The sequence below is a fragment of the Microcaecilia unicolor genome, chromosome 3 (genome assembly GCF_901765095.1).
Source record: "Microcaecilia unicolor chromosome 3, aMicUni1.1, whole genome shotgun sequence".
In the NCBI taxonomy this organism is placed as follows: Eukaryota; Metazoa; Chordata; class Amphibia; order Gymnophiona; family Siphonopidae; genus Microcaecilia; species Microcaecilia unicolor.
Window position 1 is genome coordinate 389,875,173 of NC_044033.1, and position 17,138 is coordinate 389,892,310.

At 44.6% G+C, this 17,138-nt stretch overlaps 1 long non-coding RNA gene across 1 annotated transcript in view; it reads right to left on the reverse strand.

Moving 5' to 3' along the window:
• Positions 1-16,897, reverse strand: part of LOC115465150 — a 73,081-nt gene extending 56,184 nt beyond the window's left edge. Inside the window, exon 1 of the long non-coding RNA XR_003941333.1 lies at positions 16,718-16,897. This is a non-coding gene — a long non-coding RNA (uncharacterized LOC115465150). The remainder of the gene's footprint in view (positions 1-16,717) is intronic.
• Positions 16,898-17,138: the final 241 nt, after the last annotated feature.

Here is a 17,138-nt window from a genome sequence, read left to right on the forward strand (position 1 = left end):
ATGCTAAATAGTAGTAGTAGTAGAATATTTGGAAAATAAAACAAGAAAACTTAATATGAGGTTTATTAATTTTCCAATATCCCCTCTAATTATGCCAGTTGATATAGTAAAAAAATATATGACTAATATATTGGGGATGTCGAATGAGTCACTACCTCCAATTGAGCGGGTACAATATCTACAAGAAAAATCAAAATCAGAAGAAACACATTTTCAACCAAACAAAGGAAATGTGATGAACTTGACATCTTTTTTGGAGTCTTCATTAGAAGTTATTACCCAGAGGTCTACTGTGTTAGTTTCATTTGCCCTGGAAATGGATCGGGATGCTATATTAAGACTTTCCTTTAGACATTTGGATGCTACTTTTTTGGGTTCTAAAATAAGAATTTACCCCGATCTCTCTTGAGAGACTCAGAGGAGGCGGAAGGGTTTCTTGGCATTGCGCCAAAGAACAGTAGCCCTTGGAGTGAATTATATATTAAAATTTTCTTGTATTTGTAGAGTATTATATCAAACTAAACAATTTCAATTTTTTGAACCCAAACAATTAGAAGACTTTTTAGTTGCAAATGAGGATGTTAATGTGAAAGTTAAATAACCAGATAGCTCACTGTATGATATGCATAAGAGCTGCATGGGAAACAGACAGTAATATTATTTTCTGAGTTTTTTCTCAAGTTGTTTTTATTTTTTCCTTTTCTTGGATCCATAGTTCTTAAATATATAGGTTGAAGGATAAGTGTATTTTGCCTAATAATGTATATTGCGACTTGATTTATTTTAATTTCCAATTTCTATCTTATCATTATTCTTTTTTGAGTTGTAAAATATAAATTGAATTAAAAAAAATTTTGTTTCCAACAAAAGTTTTTCCAGCAGATCAAGGGTACCGCGATGGGTGCCTCCATTGCACCAGACATTGCAAATCTATATATTTTCAATTTTGAGCAGTGCTTCCCTGAAAACAACCCCTTTTGCGAGGATATCAGAATATAAAGGAGGTACATAGGTGATAATTTCATCCTTTAGAGAGGAAATTTTGTTGAGACCTTTGCAATTTTTTTTATTGGCTCAATTCAAGTGATCCTAATTTGAAATTCAAAATGAACTATCATCCAGTTGAAGAGGATGATAAAGACTAGAGTAACTGAACACAGAAGTTGCATTTCAAGGAACGTTATGTCAGTGCTACTTGTCAGCCACTGGAATAGGTTAAACCACAGTATGAATGATCTTCATTTTTTTGTGCTGAAACAGTTTCAGCCCAGATGGTGTGGTGGTAATTTAGATGCCATGCTGCTGAGAGAAGAACAGAGGTTGATCTTTGAGTTCAATACTGTTGTCCCCTCTGGGCTCAATCAAGAGCTGGACCTTAAACCATCCAAATTTGTCCAACCAGGATCAGGGCACAGACCGTAGAAGTCTGCCTGGCACTGGTTTTGCTTCCCAGTTACTGAGTTGCCATCTAAGCACTGCTAAGCTTGTTTGGTTCCATTCTTTCCATGCAGGATTCCTTTGTGTTTATCCCACACATTTTTGAATTCCTTTACTGTTTTTATCTCCACCACTTCCCATGGGAAGGCATTCCAGGCATCTACCACCATCTCCGTGAAAAAGTATTTCCCGACAATATTCTTGAGTCAGCCCCTCTGTAATCTCAATTCGTGTCCTCTAGTTCTACCACCTTCCCATTTCTGGAAACGATTTGTTTGTATATTAATTCAGTGGCCATTGCTTCAGCCCTGCACATCAGCATATGGCTAAAGTTAACCTCAGCCCTGGGCTTAGGATATGTGATGCATCTTATGATGTTGACATGATTGTACATTTTGCATAAAACAGATGTTTAATAACTTACACATTAAAAATACAATTATTTATATAGGAGGTAGATTACGGTATTTGAAAACATACCGCATACAGGGGGAAATTCTATATATGACACTGAATGTTAGGCGCTACTTCTGTGTCAAATTTTCAGCAAGAAAAGTCTTCTAATGAATGTAAGGTGCCAAAATGGGGCAGAAAAGGCAGATTTGCACGAAAACACAATTACACTCTCATATAAGCATTTCCATGCAGATCTGCAAAGGGAGTGTGGTCATGGGAGCAACATGAGCAGGCCATGGGCGTTCCCTTAAAATGTATGCAGTGCTATAGAATTCAAGGGGTCTGAGCCCAACTTGCATACCAGGATTTATACCTGGTTTCGGTTGGTGTAACTTCTCGTGCCCAAAGTTGAGTGCAAATCCCAGTGGTATGCGCTATTCTGTAAAGGGCGCTGATCCCAGAACAACCGTTATAGAATACTGTTCAGCACCGATTTTGTTTGACGCTGAATTTTGAGCCATATTTGTAGAATTTCCCCATAGAGGCTACAGTGAGCTCTTTTATCCTCTTACTAATTTATATGTGATTTCACTGGGAAATATTGCTTGAATCTGTGGTTTTTGAAAAGTTTCAAGATTATTATAATTTGATATGCTGCCCCTTGGAATAACTCTTGAAGGTATCAATGCCTGCTAAGACTCCAAAGTTACTTCTTATGAGCTTTAAGTGGCTTATCTCAAGATTTTGTCAATGATGGAGAATGGGGGAGCAGGGTTTGAATGTTTCTAGGTATCATAACTCTTTGCTACAACTACTTGACTATATAGCCCGACTCTTCCCAGGAAAATAGTATGAATCACTAATGCCAAATTTTACTATCCACATCACTCATGTTGCTGAATAAAGCTCTCCTGCTGTCATCACAATTGTGTTTAAGTTACTGGAACATGTTCTGCTCGTTCAAACATTTCATTGCATCATGATCAGTTATAATTCATTCCATCTGCAGTACTACATTAACACTTGTTTCTTTCACTCACTTTCTTCAGAATGTTTGCGTGGACTTTTAAAACAAATCTCTTGGGTGAATCACTTCATGGCAGCAGAAGCCTATGAAATAGTGAGTCAGATTTTACCTTGCTCTATTGGAACCGATACTGCCAAGCCGAAGTGATGACAGCTTTAAAAGTTAACACCAATGTTGAAAGAATCAGACAGGATGTTCCACACAGTGCAAGCTGCCACTGTTCATGAAATTATGCAATACAGTACACACACATCCATAGACAAATGCCTTAAAATACAAATATTATTCATTTCATTTCATTTAATAGTTATTTATAGATCACGTTCTTGTGAGTCAATAATAGGCCCATGCAAAGTGATGTATATAATGTCATTAAAACCACAGAACCCCCCCCCCCCCCGCCCCAAAAAAACACAAATACTAGAATACAACGTAAAAACAAGATGAAATCAGGGCTTCATAGTCGCCAGGGGCGTAGCTACAGGTGGGCCTGGGTGGGCCCAGGCCCACCCAATCTCGGCCCAGGCCCGCCCAGTCTTTTACGACCCTCACCAAGTTCCATGACGACGACGACTTATTTTGTTGTCCGCAGCGGCGAGCGGCCGTAAAAGCAGCAAGCAGCGAGCCAGTCTCGACTCCGTCCTTTGCTTCCTGCCCTCTCAGCGTCCCGCCCACCCAAAAGGAAATGACATCAGAGGAAGGCGGGACGGCACAGAGAGAGGGCAGGAAGCGAAGGACGGAGTCGAGACTGGCTCGCTGCTTTTACGCTGCAACTTCGGGAGTGGAGTGGAAGAGAGCCAGCCAGCCCGCCCATGTAGTCCATTGTAAGTAAAGAAGTACATAAGTACATAAGTACATAAGTAGTGCCATACTGGGAAAGACCAAAGGTCCATCTAGCCCAGCATCCTGTCACCGACAGTGGCCAATCCAGGTCAAGGGCACCTGGCACGCTCCCCAAACGTAAAAACATTCCAGACAAGTTATACCTAAAAATGCGGAATTTTTCCAAGTCCATTTAATAGCGGTCTATGGACTTGTCCTTTAGGAATCTATCTAACCCCTTTTTAAACTCCGTCAAGCTAACCGCCCGTACCACGTTCTCCGGCAATGAATTCCAGAGTCTAATTACACGTTGGGTGAAGAAAAATTTTCTCCGATTCGTTTTAAATTTACCACACTGTAGCTTCAACTCATGCCCTCTAGTCCTAGTATTTTTGGATAGCGTGAACAGTCGCTTCACATCCACCCGATCCATTCCACTCATTATTTTATACACTTCTATCATATCTCCCCTCAGCCGTCTCTTCTCCAAGATGAAAAGCCCTAGCCTTCTCAGCCTCTCTTCATAGGAAAGTCGTCCCATCCCCACTATCATTTTCGTCGCCCTTCGCTGTACCTTTTCCAATTCTACTATATCTTTTTTGAGATACGGAGACCAGTACTGAACACAATACTCCAGGTGCGGTCGCACCATGGAGCGATACAACGGCATTATAACATCCGCACACCTGGACTCCATACCCTTCCTAATAACACCCAACATTCTATTCGCTTTCCTAGCCGCAGCAGCACACTGAGCAGAAGGTTTCAGCGTATCATCGACGACGACACCCAGATCCCTTTCTTGATCCGTAACTCCTAACGCGGAACCTTGCAAGACGTAGCTATAATTCGGGTTCCTCTTACCCACATGCATCACTTTGCACTTGTCAATATTGAACTTCATCTGCCACTTGCACGCCCATTCTCCCAGTCTCGCAAGGTCCTCCTGTAATCGTTCACATTCCTCCTGCGACTTGACGACCCTGAATAATTTTGTGTCATCGGCGAATTTAATTACCTCACTAGTTATTCCCATCTCTAGGTCATTTATAAATACATTAAAAAGCAACGGACCCAGCACAGACCCCTGCGGGACCCCACTAACTACCCTCCTCCACTGAGAATACTGGCCACGCAATCCTACTCTCTGCTTCCTATCTTTCAACCAGTTCTTAATCCATAATAATACCCTACCTCCGATTCCATGACTCTGCAATTTCTTCAGGAGTCTTTCGTGCGGCACTTTGTCAAACGCCTTCTGAAAATCCAGATATACAATATCAACCGGCTCCCCATTGTCCACATGTTTGCTTACCCCCTCAAAAAGAAGCTATTTAGTTTCCACTCCTCCGCGCAGCCGTCGCCGTTCACTCAAAACACAGGGCAAGCAAACCTGTGAGCTGCTGCATTCACATTCTCGTTCTTTTGAGGAGGGGGGGGGGGCGGGGGAGACGCCAGATAGAATGGGGAAGGGGATTGAAATAAACAGGATGGGCAGGGGAGAGAGGAGAATTGCCGGACAACAAGGATTGATGGAGGGGGCAGGGGAGAGAGGAAATTTGCTGGAGATGGATGGAGGAGAAGGCAGGGGAGAATGGAGAGTTGCTGGACATGTATGGCGGAGGGCAGGGGAAGGAGGAAAATTGCTGGACATGGATGGATGGAGGGAGGGGAAAGGGGAGAGAGGAAATTTGCTGGGTATGGATGGATGAAGGAGAGGGCAGGGGAGAATGGAGAGTTGATGGAGGGAGGGGAGAGAAGTCAGGGTGGAGATGCGCATGGATGGAGGGGAGGGAAGAGAGGAGGAATGCTGGACATGGATGGAGTGGAGGGCAGGGAAGAGAAGGAAAAATGTTGGACAAGGATTGAGGGCAGGGAAGACAGAGGAAGTAGAAGCACATGGATGGAGGGAAGTAAGGAGAAATGCTGGATATGGATGGAGGGAAACTGCTGAGTTTAAGGGCTGGTTTGGAACACGTTCAGGGCAGATACTGAAACTCGAGGAAGGATAGGGAGAGGGCTACAGATGGTAGACAGGACACATAAGGACACAGGAGGATGGTGGACATGGTGAGAGAAAAAATATCAGATGGAAAGAAGACACTGCATAAAACAGAAGACACTGGGACCAAAGCGAATAGATCAGACAACAAAGGTAGAAAAAATATTTTATTCAGAATTTATTAATTGGAATATGTCAGCTTTTGGAAATGTGAATCTGTGATATTTTGCATGTAAGTTTCAATTTTTCTGGTATTGCTGCATGCTGAGTCTGACTTCTTGAGTTAACTTTCCAGTTTAGTATTTTGCCTTCATATTTTTTGTTTTCTAGTTCCTTGTGTCATGTCTGTTGTCATGTGTTTTTCATGTGTGATCAAGGTGCAGTATTCTGCTAGCGTGTAGTATTTGCAGCCCTTTTGGTTTTGCTTTTTTTTTTTTCACGATAGTATATTAGTGTTTTACAGCCTAGTGTAATTACAGTTCTGCCTTTTCAAGCATAAGGTTGTAGCTCGTCCTGTCCTTGGAATTAGTGCTGTTATGGCTTAGTAAGGATATGAGTGTGTTTTTGCACAAGTTTGTGTATAGCATTTTGCAGTGGAGAGATTGTGGGATAATGTAATTATATTTAAAAATATCAATTTTTCCATTAAGTATGTATGTGGTTATACTGATGCAGGGCAATTGTTGGGCATCAAGTGAATTCTAAGGCATTATTTTGTAGGATCCCAAGAGACACTGCTCAAACTTATATAGACAGTGCATGCCCACCCATATTAGCTCTGGGCCCACCCAAAATCTCAGGTCTGGCTACGCCACTGATAGTCGCATCAACCATCCTCAGACCACCACACCCAAACATTACCCTCAAAGAACTCCCCCCAACCCTCCATCCGCAGCTATTAATACAGGCCAACAAGAATAGATTGTTACCAATCTTCTATCCATTGACCCAGAAATAGCCAGGATTTTAATTTCCTCCTGAAAAATATATAGTTCACTTCTCTCTAATAAACTCTGGTAGGTTGTTCTGCAAAAAGAGCTCTCATTCAAATAGACACCAAACAAGAAGAGGAACACGGAGAGGAATACTGGATGAAACTGAAAGAAGCCAAGAGAGAGATACGTCTGGTGAAAGCGCAAGCGGAAGAACAAATGGCTAGAAATGCAAGGAGGGGTGACAAAAATTTCTTCAGGTATATTAGTGAAAGGAGGAAGACTAAAAAGGGAATTGTGAGACTGAAAGGTGCTGCGAACCGCTATATAGGTAATGATGAAGAAAAAGCAAATTTGCTAAATAGATACTTTTCTTCTGTTTTCACAGAAGAAAATCCTGAAGAAGGACTGCGATTGACTGGCAAAAGTACATATGAGAATGGAGTGGATATAGCACCGTTCACGGAAGAGAGTGTGTATGAACAACTTGAAAATCTAAAGGTGGATAAAGCCATGGGACCGGATGGGATCCACCTCAGGATATTGAGGGCGCTCAGAGAGGTTCTGGCGGGTCTGCTTAAAGATTTGTTTAATAAATCCTTGGAGACGGGAGAGGTTCCGTGGGATTGGAGAACAGCGGATGTGGTCCCACTTCACAAAAGTGATGATAGGGAAGAAAATGGAAACTACAGGCCGGTAAGCCTCACTTCGGTTATTGGAAAAGTAATGGAAGTGATGCTGAAGGAAAGGATAGTGAATTTCCTGGAAGCCAATAAGTTGCAAGATCAGAGACAACATGGTTTTACCAAAGGTAAATCGTGCCAAACGAATCTCATTGAATTCTTTGACTGAGTGACTGGAGAAGTGAATCATGGACGTGTTATAGACGTAATCTACTTAGATTTCAGCAAAGCTTTTGACACGGTTCCCCACAGGAGGCTCTTGAATAAACTTGACAGGCTGAAGATAGGACCCGACGTGGTGAACTGGATTAGAAACTGGTTGACGGATAGACGCCAGAGGGTGGTGGTTAATGGAATTTGCTCGGATGAGGGAAAGGTGAGTAGTGGAGTGCCTCAGGGATTGGTGCTGGGGCCAATTCTGTTCAATATATTTGTGAGTGACATTGCTGAAGGGTTAGAAGGTAAAGTTTGCCTTTTTGCGGATGATACTAAGATTTGTAACAGAGTGGACACCCAGGAGGGAGTGGAAAACATGAAAAAGAATCTGCAGAAGCTAGAAGAATGGTCTAAGGTTTGGCAATTAAAATTCAATGCGAAGAAATGCAAAGTGATGCACTTAGGGAGTAGAAATCCATGGGAGACGTACTGTATGTGTTAGGTGGTGAGAGTCTGATATTTACAGACGGGGAGAGGGATCTTGGGGTGATATTATCTGAGGATCTGAAGGCGACGAAACAGTGTGACAAGGCGGTGGCCGTAGCTAGGTTGCTAGACTGTATAGAGAGAGGTGTGACCAGCAGAAGAAAGGAGGTGTTGATGCTCCTGTATAAGTCGTTGGTGAGGCCCCACCTGGAGTATTGTGTTCAGTTTTGGAGGCTGTATCTTGCTAAGGATGTAAAAATAATTGAAGCGCAGTGGCGTTCCAAGGGCGGGGCGGTGTGGACGGTCCGCCCCGGGTGCACGTTGTGGAGGGTGCAGAGAGCAGCCGCACGCCTGTCGGCTCTGCTGGTTCCCTGCTCCCTCTGCCCCGGAACAGGTTACTTCCTGTTCCGGGGCAGAGGCAGCCAGTGGAGCCAACAGCCGCGCGGCTGCTACCAGCACCTAAGAATGCACCTGGGGGGGGGCTTGATGCGCCAGGGGGGATGTCGTGCTACACCCTGGGGGGACGGACACCACTGCATCCGGGGAGGGGGGGTGCGCAGCTGCAATCCGCCCCGGGTGGCAACCGACCTAGGATCTCCACTGTGAAGCGGTGCAAACAAATACTACAAAAATGGTATGGAATTTGCGTTACAAGATGTATGAGGAGAGACTTGCTGACCTGAACATGTATGCCCTGGAGGAAAGGAGAAACAGGGATGATATGATACAGACGTTCAAATATTTGAAAGGTATTAATCCATAAATGAATCTTTTCCATAGATGGGAAGTTGGTAGAGCTAGAGGACATGAGATGAGATTGAAGGAGGGCAGACTCAAGAAAAATATCAGGAAGTATTTTTTCACGGAGAGAGTGGTAGATACTTGGAATGCCCTCCCATGGGAGGTGGTGGAGATGAAAATGGTAATGGAATTCAAAAATGCATGGGATAAACATAAAGGAATCCTGTTCAGAAGGAATGGATCCTCAGAAGCTTAGCAGAGATTCGGTGGCAGAGCCGGTGGTGGGAGGTGGGGCTAGTGGTTGGGAGGTGGGGATAGTGCTGGGCAGACTTCTACGGTCTGTGCCCTGAAAATGGCAGATACTAATCAAGAGAGGGTAATACAGCATACAAATATACAACAGAAAAACTAAAAGCAACACTGGGCCTTCAAGAAAGAGATAATTGCCGTCCTTTATTATGGTCTTTATAGTCTCCTTTTTTAAAGTTAAATGCTAATGTATTTTTTTTTTTTGTTACATTTGTACCCTGTGCTTTCCCAATCATGGCAGGCTCAATGTGGCATACATGGGACAATGGAGGGTTAAGTGACTTGCCCAGAGTCACAAGGAGCTGTCTGTGCCTAAACTGGGAATTGAACTCAGTTCCTCAGGACCAAAATCCACCACCCTAACCACTAGGCCACACTCCTCCACTCTGATGGCCTATGTATACTTACTTAAAAGCTAATATCAAACCCGATCATATTATGATCACTGTTATCAAGCAGCCCCAGCACCATTACCTTCTGCACCAGATCATTCACTCCACTAAGGACTAGGTCTAGAATTTTTCCTTCTCTAGTCGGCAGTGGCGTACCTAGGGTAGTTGACACCCGGGGCCGGTCATTTTTTAACACCCCCCCCCCCCAAATCCAGTACTAGGCATGCCGAGAATACAAAACACTCAGGACCTATAGAGCAATTCTACCATACCATAAGCAGTCATTTCTACGAGTCACACAAGGAAAAGGAAAGCATCTTAAACACTACAGTGAGCACTAGAACATCAATTCACCTATTGTAAAATGAAACCAGACAGAATAGTACAGATCGTAGATCCTGCACAGTCAATGCCAACTGAAAGCCATGTCTTTTTCACAAACACAGATACACCCTAATCCACTATAGAATAAGTAATCATAAACTTTCTATTTAGACAAAAATTAAACTGAACCCCCAATGCCAGACTCTGCATACAATGCAACACCACAGAAACAGAAACTGTCCCCTAGTACTGTGCAAAATATAAAGACAGCAGATGTAAATTTGAAAAAAAAACCTAACAAGTACCAATCACCACTTTACAAATTAACAAATAGAAATAAAACAAATATAGAAAGTAAAATAATACCATTTTATTGGACTAATACATTTAGCTTTCAGAGGCCAAAACCTCCGTCCTCGGGTCAGTACAGTATAGTGCTGTTACAGTATCCTATCCTGACCTGAGGAAGGGGGTTTTGTTCTCCGAAAGTTAGTCAAAATGTATTAAAATTAGTCCAATAAAAAGATTACCTTATTTACATGTTCTATTATAAACATTTAACACATCTACAATACTTTATCCTAAAGCAAAAAAAATAAAAAAATATATTTTATTTACAGTTTGTTGTCTCTGGTTTCTGCTTTCCTCATCTTCTTTTCACCGTCTTCCTTCCATCCAGCATCTGTCTTCACTCTCTCTCTCTCTCTCTGCCATCCAGTGTCTGCCCTCTCTGCCGTCCCTTCCATCCACTGCCTGCCCTTTATCTCTGCCCCTTCAATCCACCATTTGCCCTCCCTCTCCCATCCATCCAGGGTCTGCCCTCCCTCTTGCTCCCCCTTCCATCTAGGATCTGTCCCCTCTCTCTCTCTGCCCCTTTTGTCAGCCCCCAGTTCCAGCCCCCTTCTCCCCTTTGAACACCCCCACCCCAGTGCGTACCTAGGGTAGTTGACACCCGGGGCCGGTCATTTTTTAACACCCCCCCCCAAATCCAGTACTAGGCATGCCGAGAATACAAAACACTCAGGACCTATAGAGCAATTCTACCATACCATAAGCAGTCATTTCTACGAGTCACACAAGGAAAAGGAAAGCACCTTAAACACTACAGTGAGCACTAGAACATCAATTCACCTATTGTAAAATGAAACCAGACAGAATAGTACAGATCGTAGATCCTGCACAGTCAATGCCAACTGAAAGCCATGTCTTTTTCACAAACACAGATACACCCTAATCCACTATAGAATAAGTAATCATAAACTTTCTATTTAGACAAAAATTAAACTGAACCCCCAATGCCAGACTCTGCATACAATGCAACACCACAGAAACAGAAACTGTCCCCTAGTACTGTGCAAAATATAAAGACAGCAGATGTAAATTTGAAAAAAAAACCTAACAAGTACCAATCACCACTTTACAAATTAACAAATAGAAATAAAACAAATATAGAAAGTAAAATAATACCATTTTATTGGACTAATACATTTAGCTTTCAGAGGCCAAAACCTCCGTCCTCGGGTCAGTACAGTATAGTGCTGTTACAGTATCCTATCCTGACCTGAGGAAGGGGGTTTTGTTCTCCGAAAGTTAGTCAAAATGTATTAAAATTAGTCCAATAAAAAGATTACCTTATTTACATGTTCTATTATAAACATTTAACACATCTACAATACTTTATCCTAAAGCAAAAAAAATAAAAAAATATATTTTATTTACAGTTTGTTGTCTCTGGTTTCTGCTTTCCTCATCTTCTTTTCACCGTCTTCCTTCCATCCAGCATCTGTCTTCACTCTCTCTCTCTCTCTCTGCCATCCAGTGTCTGCCCTCTCTGCCGTCCCTTCCATCCACTGCCTGCCCTTTATCTCTGCCCCTTCAATCCACCATTTGCCCTCCCTCTCCCATCCATCCAGGGTCTGCCCTCCCTCTCGCTCCCCCTTCCAGCTAGGATCTGTCCCCTCTCTCTCTCTCTGCCCCTTTTTTCAGCCCCCAGTCACCTTCTCCCCTCCCCTTCTCCTGTCTGAGACCCCCACCACAGTCCCCTTCTCCCCTCCCCTGTCTGAGACCCCCACCCCAGTCCCCTTCTCTCCTCTGAACACCCCCACCCCAGTCCCCTTCTCCCCTCCCCTTCTCCCCTCTGAGATCCCCACCCAGTCCCCTTCTCCCCTCCCCTGTCTGAGATCCCCACCCCAGTCCCCTTCTCCCCTCCCCTTTTCCCCTCTGAACACCCCCACCCATCCCCTTCTCCCCTCTGAGATCCCCACCCCAGCCCCCTTCTCCCCTCCCCCTCCCCTGTCTGAGATCCCCACCCCAGTCCCCTTCTCCCCTCTGAACACCCCCACCCCAGTCCCCTTCTCCCCACCCCAGTCCCCTTCTGCCCTCCCCTTTTCCCCTCTAAACACCCCCACCCCAGTCCCCTTCTCCCCTCCCCTTCCTTTCTCCCCTCTGAGATCCCCACCCCAGTCCCCTTCTCCCCTCCCCTGTCTAAGACCCCCACCCCAGTCCCCATCTCTTGAACACCCCCACCCGAGTCCCTTTCGCCCCTCTCCTTCCCCACCTCAGTCCCGTTAAAACCGGCGAAGCAGTGTCGCAGGCAGCGCCTCGTGCCCTGCTTGTAAAAAAAAAAATCAAATCTCCTTCCTTCTCCTCCTCGTCTTGGCGTCTTGACGTCGACTCGGGCCTTCCAATCAAATTGATTGGAAGGCCCGAGTCGACGTCAAGACGAGGAGGAGAAGGAAGGAGATTTGTTTTTTACAAGCAGGGCGCGAGGCGCTGCCTGCGATGCTGCTTCGCCGGTTTTTTTAATGTGCGGCGCCACGGGAACGGCCACGGGAAGCGGCGGGAGCGGAGCACCCCCCACCCACTGGCACCCGGGGCGGACCGCCCCCACCGCCCCCCCCCCCTTGGTACGTCACTGCTAGTCGACTCCTGTTCCAGCTGCTTCATAAAGCTGTCCTTGAATTCATCAAGGAATTTTACCTCCCTAGCATGCCCCGATGTTACATTTACCCAGTCAATATCGGGGTAATTGAAATCACCCATTATTATTGTGTTGCCCAGTTTGTTTGCATCCCTAATTTCCTTTAGCATTTCTGCATCCGTCTGTTCATCCTGGCTAGGCGGATGGTAGTACACTCCTATCCAGTGGTGTGCTGGTAAATTTTTAACAACAGGCTCTCTCCCCAGTCCACCTCAGCGCCCTCCCCCCCGTCCACCTCTGCGCCCCCCCCAAAATTGCAGAGCTGGCTATAGCGGGGGAGGGGGGCAATGCATTACTCTCTCCAGGAAAAAAAATTAAATGATCCCAGGTTCCAATCTAATTCATGTTTAATGTGGGATAAAATGCCATAAATAAGTAAATAAATATAAACTTTTAATGTTGAGCACCTGATTCTCAAAGTGAACATATTCCAAACACTATAATGAAAATAAAATGATTTTTTTTTCTATCTTTGTTGTCTGGTGACTGTTTTTCTGATCATGCTGGCCCAGTATCCGATTCTGCTGCTATCTGTCCTCTTAACTCCGTTTCCAGGGCTTCCTTTCCATTTATTTCTTTCCTCCTTTCTTCTTCATTTCTGGTCCTCAGCTTCTGCCTATTTTCTTCATCCATGTGCAGTTTTTCTCCTCTCTTCCTTTTCCCTCATCTCATCTCCTTCCTCACTCTTCTCTCCCCTCCATCCATGTCCAGCATTTCTTCTCTCTCCCCTCCTCTCCCCTGCCCTGCATGCACCCATGTCCAGCAGTGACCCTCCTCTGCCCTGCCCTGCATGCACCTAGATGTCTAGCAGTGACCCTCCTCTCCCCTGCATGCACCCATGTGCAGCAGTGACCCTCCTTTCCCCTGCCCTGCATGCACCCATGTCCAGCAGCGTACCCTCCTCTCCCCTGCCCTGCATGCACCCATGTCCAGCAGTGACCCTCCTCTCCCCTGCCCTGCATGCACCCATACCCAGCGACCCTCCTCTGCCCTGCCCTGCATGCACCCAGATGTCCAGCAGTGACCCTTCTCTCCCCTGCATGCACCCATGTCCAGCAGTGTACCCTCCTCTCCCCTGCCCTGCATGCACCCATGTCCAGCGACCCCCTTCATCCACCCATGCCCAGCAGCGACTCTCTTTTCCCTCCTGCCACCCCCTCCCGAGTTGTTTTGTGAATTCTTCTTCTCCTCCCTCCCTCCCTCCCGATCCGGTCCCTCACCGCTCGCTTGTTTTTTAAATTCTTCGCTTCCAGCGCCGAGTCACCGACTGTCCTGAGTCCTCCCTTACCGATTCGTGCTTCAAAATGGCCGCCGAGACTTCAGCCGAAGTCTCGCGAAGCCGCCTCTGGAAGTCTCTGCGGCCATTTTTAAAGCGCAAATCGGCAAGGGAGGACTCAGGACAGTCGGCGACTCGGCGCTGGAAGCGAAGAATTTAAAAAACAAGCGGGCGGTGAGGCAGATCCGGAGGGAGGGAGGGCGGAGAGCCAGAGCCGGCTTGCTATTTTCAACAACCAGCTCGCAAGCCGGAAGAAAATTTAACAACCGGCTCTTGCGAGCCGGTGCGAGCTGGCTCCAGCACACCATTGCTCCTATCACTATCCTTTTCCTCTTTACACATGTAATTTCAATCCACAGTGATTCCAAGAAGTGGTTTGTTTCCTGCAGAATTTTCAATCTATTTGATTCAAGGCTCTCCTTAATATATAATGCTACCCCTCCACCAATTCGATCCACCCTATCACTACGATATAATTTGTACCCCGGTATGACAGTGTCCCACTGGTTATCCTCCTTCCACCAGGTCTCAGAGATGCCTATTATATCTAATTTTTCATTTAGTGCAATATATTCTAACTCTCCCATCTTATTTCTTAGGCTCCTGGCATTCGCATATAGACATGTCAAACTATGTTTGTTGTTCCTATTTACATCATGCTCAGTACTTGACAGTATTAATTTGCAATCTTTTGTCTGATTTTTATTTTTATTTAAGGACAACTGATCTACTATGGTCTCTTTTTCGCAACCTCACTATCGGGATAACCTATCTTCCCTGTTTAAAAATATAAGTGAGATCAATAAAAATGCTACCAACAATAAAGAACAACAATGTGGATAGAGCAGCTCGTAGATTTCCTTGCTCTGTTTTAAGTGAATTGGGATGACGGCTGCATGGAGGAGAAGGAAACAGAGATTTACCTATTTGGCTTCAATTTTTGACGTCACCCCAACTCCTGTTTTCATCTAACCTCTACAACAGCCCAGTGAAAAACAGTAAAATAGGTCTTTATTGGATAAACAGTGGAAAACCTAATTTCCCCTAGTATTATTTCATTATTCTGGCCTGTCTTGAATTTAAAAAAAAACCTCTTTTTAATGGCTTTTTCGCACAGTAAACTCCTCAGATACATAAATATATGTACTTGATTCCACCGGAAATAGTATCCAGTGCTGGTACCTGTGCTGCAAAAACACTGATTTTGTGCACTCTCAAAGAACCTGTAAGTAGTTGGAAAATAAACTCCTAAGGGCCCAATATTCACTGGGACTTATTTTGCGTAAGTCCTGCTTACCAGGTCATACCCAGAATTTTAGCAGCCGCTGAAAATCTGGTCTGAATTGCCATGGCACTATTCAGGCCATGTCAAGGTGGCCTGTCTGGGTGGAGCTAGGAGTTACCTAGCTAATGACAATATTTAGGGGCCCTTTTACTAAAGGGTTGGCGCACAGCAACAGGCTTGCCATGCACCAATCTGGAACTACCACCGGGCTATCACAGTAGTTCTCACTCCCAGCACATGCCATTTCTGGTGCTACAGAAAAATTTTGAATTTCGCAGTGCTGGTGCTTACCTAGCAGTAATCAGGTTAGCAGGAGAGTCCTTACTGCCACCTCAATGGGTAGCGGTAAGTGCCCCAACTGAAATGGCCACACGGCAAGTGGTTCACTTACTACAAGGTCATTTCTTTTCCTGAAAAAAGACAGACTTTTACCCACTGTGGTAAAAGGGTGCCTCAGTGCTCATGAAAAACATGCGCTGACACTAGCCCAGGCCCCCTTTTACCACAGCATAATAAAAGGACCCCTCAGTTTGCTAAGGGGTATGTTTACTAAGGTGCGTTAGCATTTTTAGCGTACCTTTAAAGTTAAGGCACGTTAAACGCTAACGCACCAATACATTCCTATAGGTGCATTAGCGTTTGACACACGTTAACATTTAACACACATTGAAAATGCTAACTTGCCTATAGCACACCTTTGTAAACACAGGCATAAATGTGTAACCATCAGGCAGTTATCCGGATGTCAATCTGAATATTGCCAGTAACTGGATAAGTGCCAGAAGCTGATTTATACTTGAATATACAGCACTGGTAGCCAGATATGGCCTGGCACTGAATATCTAGGTATAAAAGGCCCATAGCAGCTGGCATTAAAAAAAAATGCTGACCACCATAGGTTGAATGTTGAGTTTATAATTTATAAGCACATGAGAACAGAAGCCCTAGATATGAATAAAGGGAAGAGAATATTTGTGGTCAGTGGAACGATTAACTAGGTATAGATTGTGAAAACTACTTTATTTATTTAGATTTTTATTCCATCCTTACATGAGTACCAGGGTGGCTTACAAAATAAAATACTCAGTCTCCCTCCTGAAACATTTTTTCTATTCCATTCCTCTGACTCGGAAAAATAGAATGAAAGTGGTGGGAGTTACTGGAAGCTGTGTAGCTTACAGGGAAGCAGACTGGATTCATTCCTACTCTGAGCAAGAGTAAATGTATTCATGGAGACATCTAATACCCAAATTAAGCTATAGGTGAATAACTCTTTGCAAGCCAGATCAGAAATGGAACAAAATGCTTTCACAGAGTGTCTATGCTTGCTCCACCTTTTGCATGCTTTGAATATCTTTTTCTCTGGCCAAACAGAATCAGCTTTTTTCCTTCTTAAGAACTCCCCAAATAACCACTGAACATTACCTTTTATAACAGAAGATATTTGCAGAAACAGCAATGTTGCCTACCTGTCAGAGAAGTTTTCCACAGGCAACTGGATGACAAGGCGCACAAGTGAGTGACATTATCCGGTAGTACTGACATGGCGCTGCTCTACCACAGCTCAGAATTTAGGCCCCGATGATCAATTCCCCCATGCTGTTCCGAACAGTGCTGGAACATTAGCACCAGAACAGTGCGGGGGATTAAAGCCCTCATGATCAAAACTAATAGCATGCAAATTTATGTGTGCTATTAGTTTTGATCATTCTGCGGGAGGATTGTGCCTGGGCATGCGACCAAGGCATAATCCTCCTGCAGAAGTTGTTTAACAGGTCTGGGCTGTCAAAAAATAAAACCCAGACCTGTCAAACAGAAGGTCTGTCCTACCTCCCATATGCAAGGGGATGAAGGTCCAGCCCCTCTAGCTGCCCCCTGACACCCAACAAG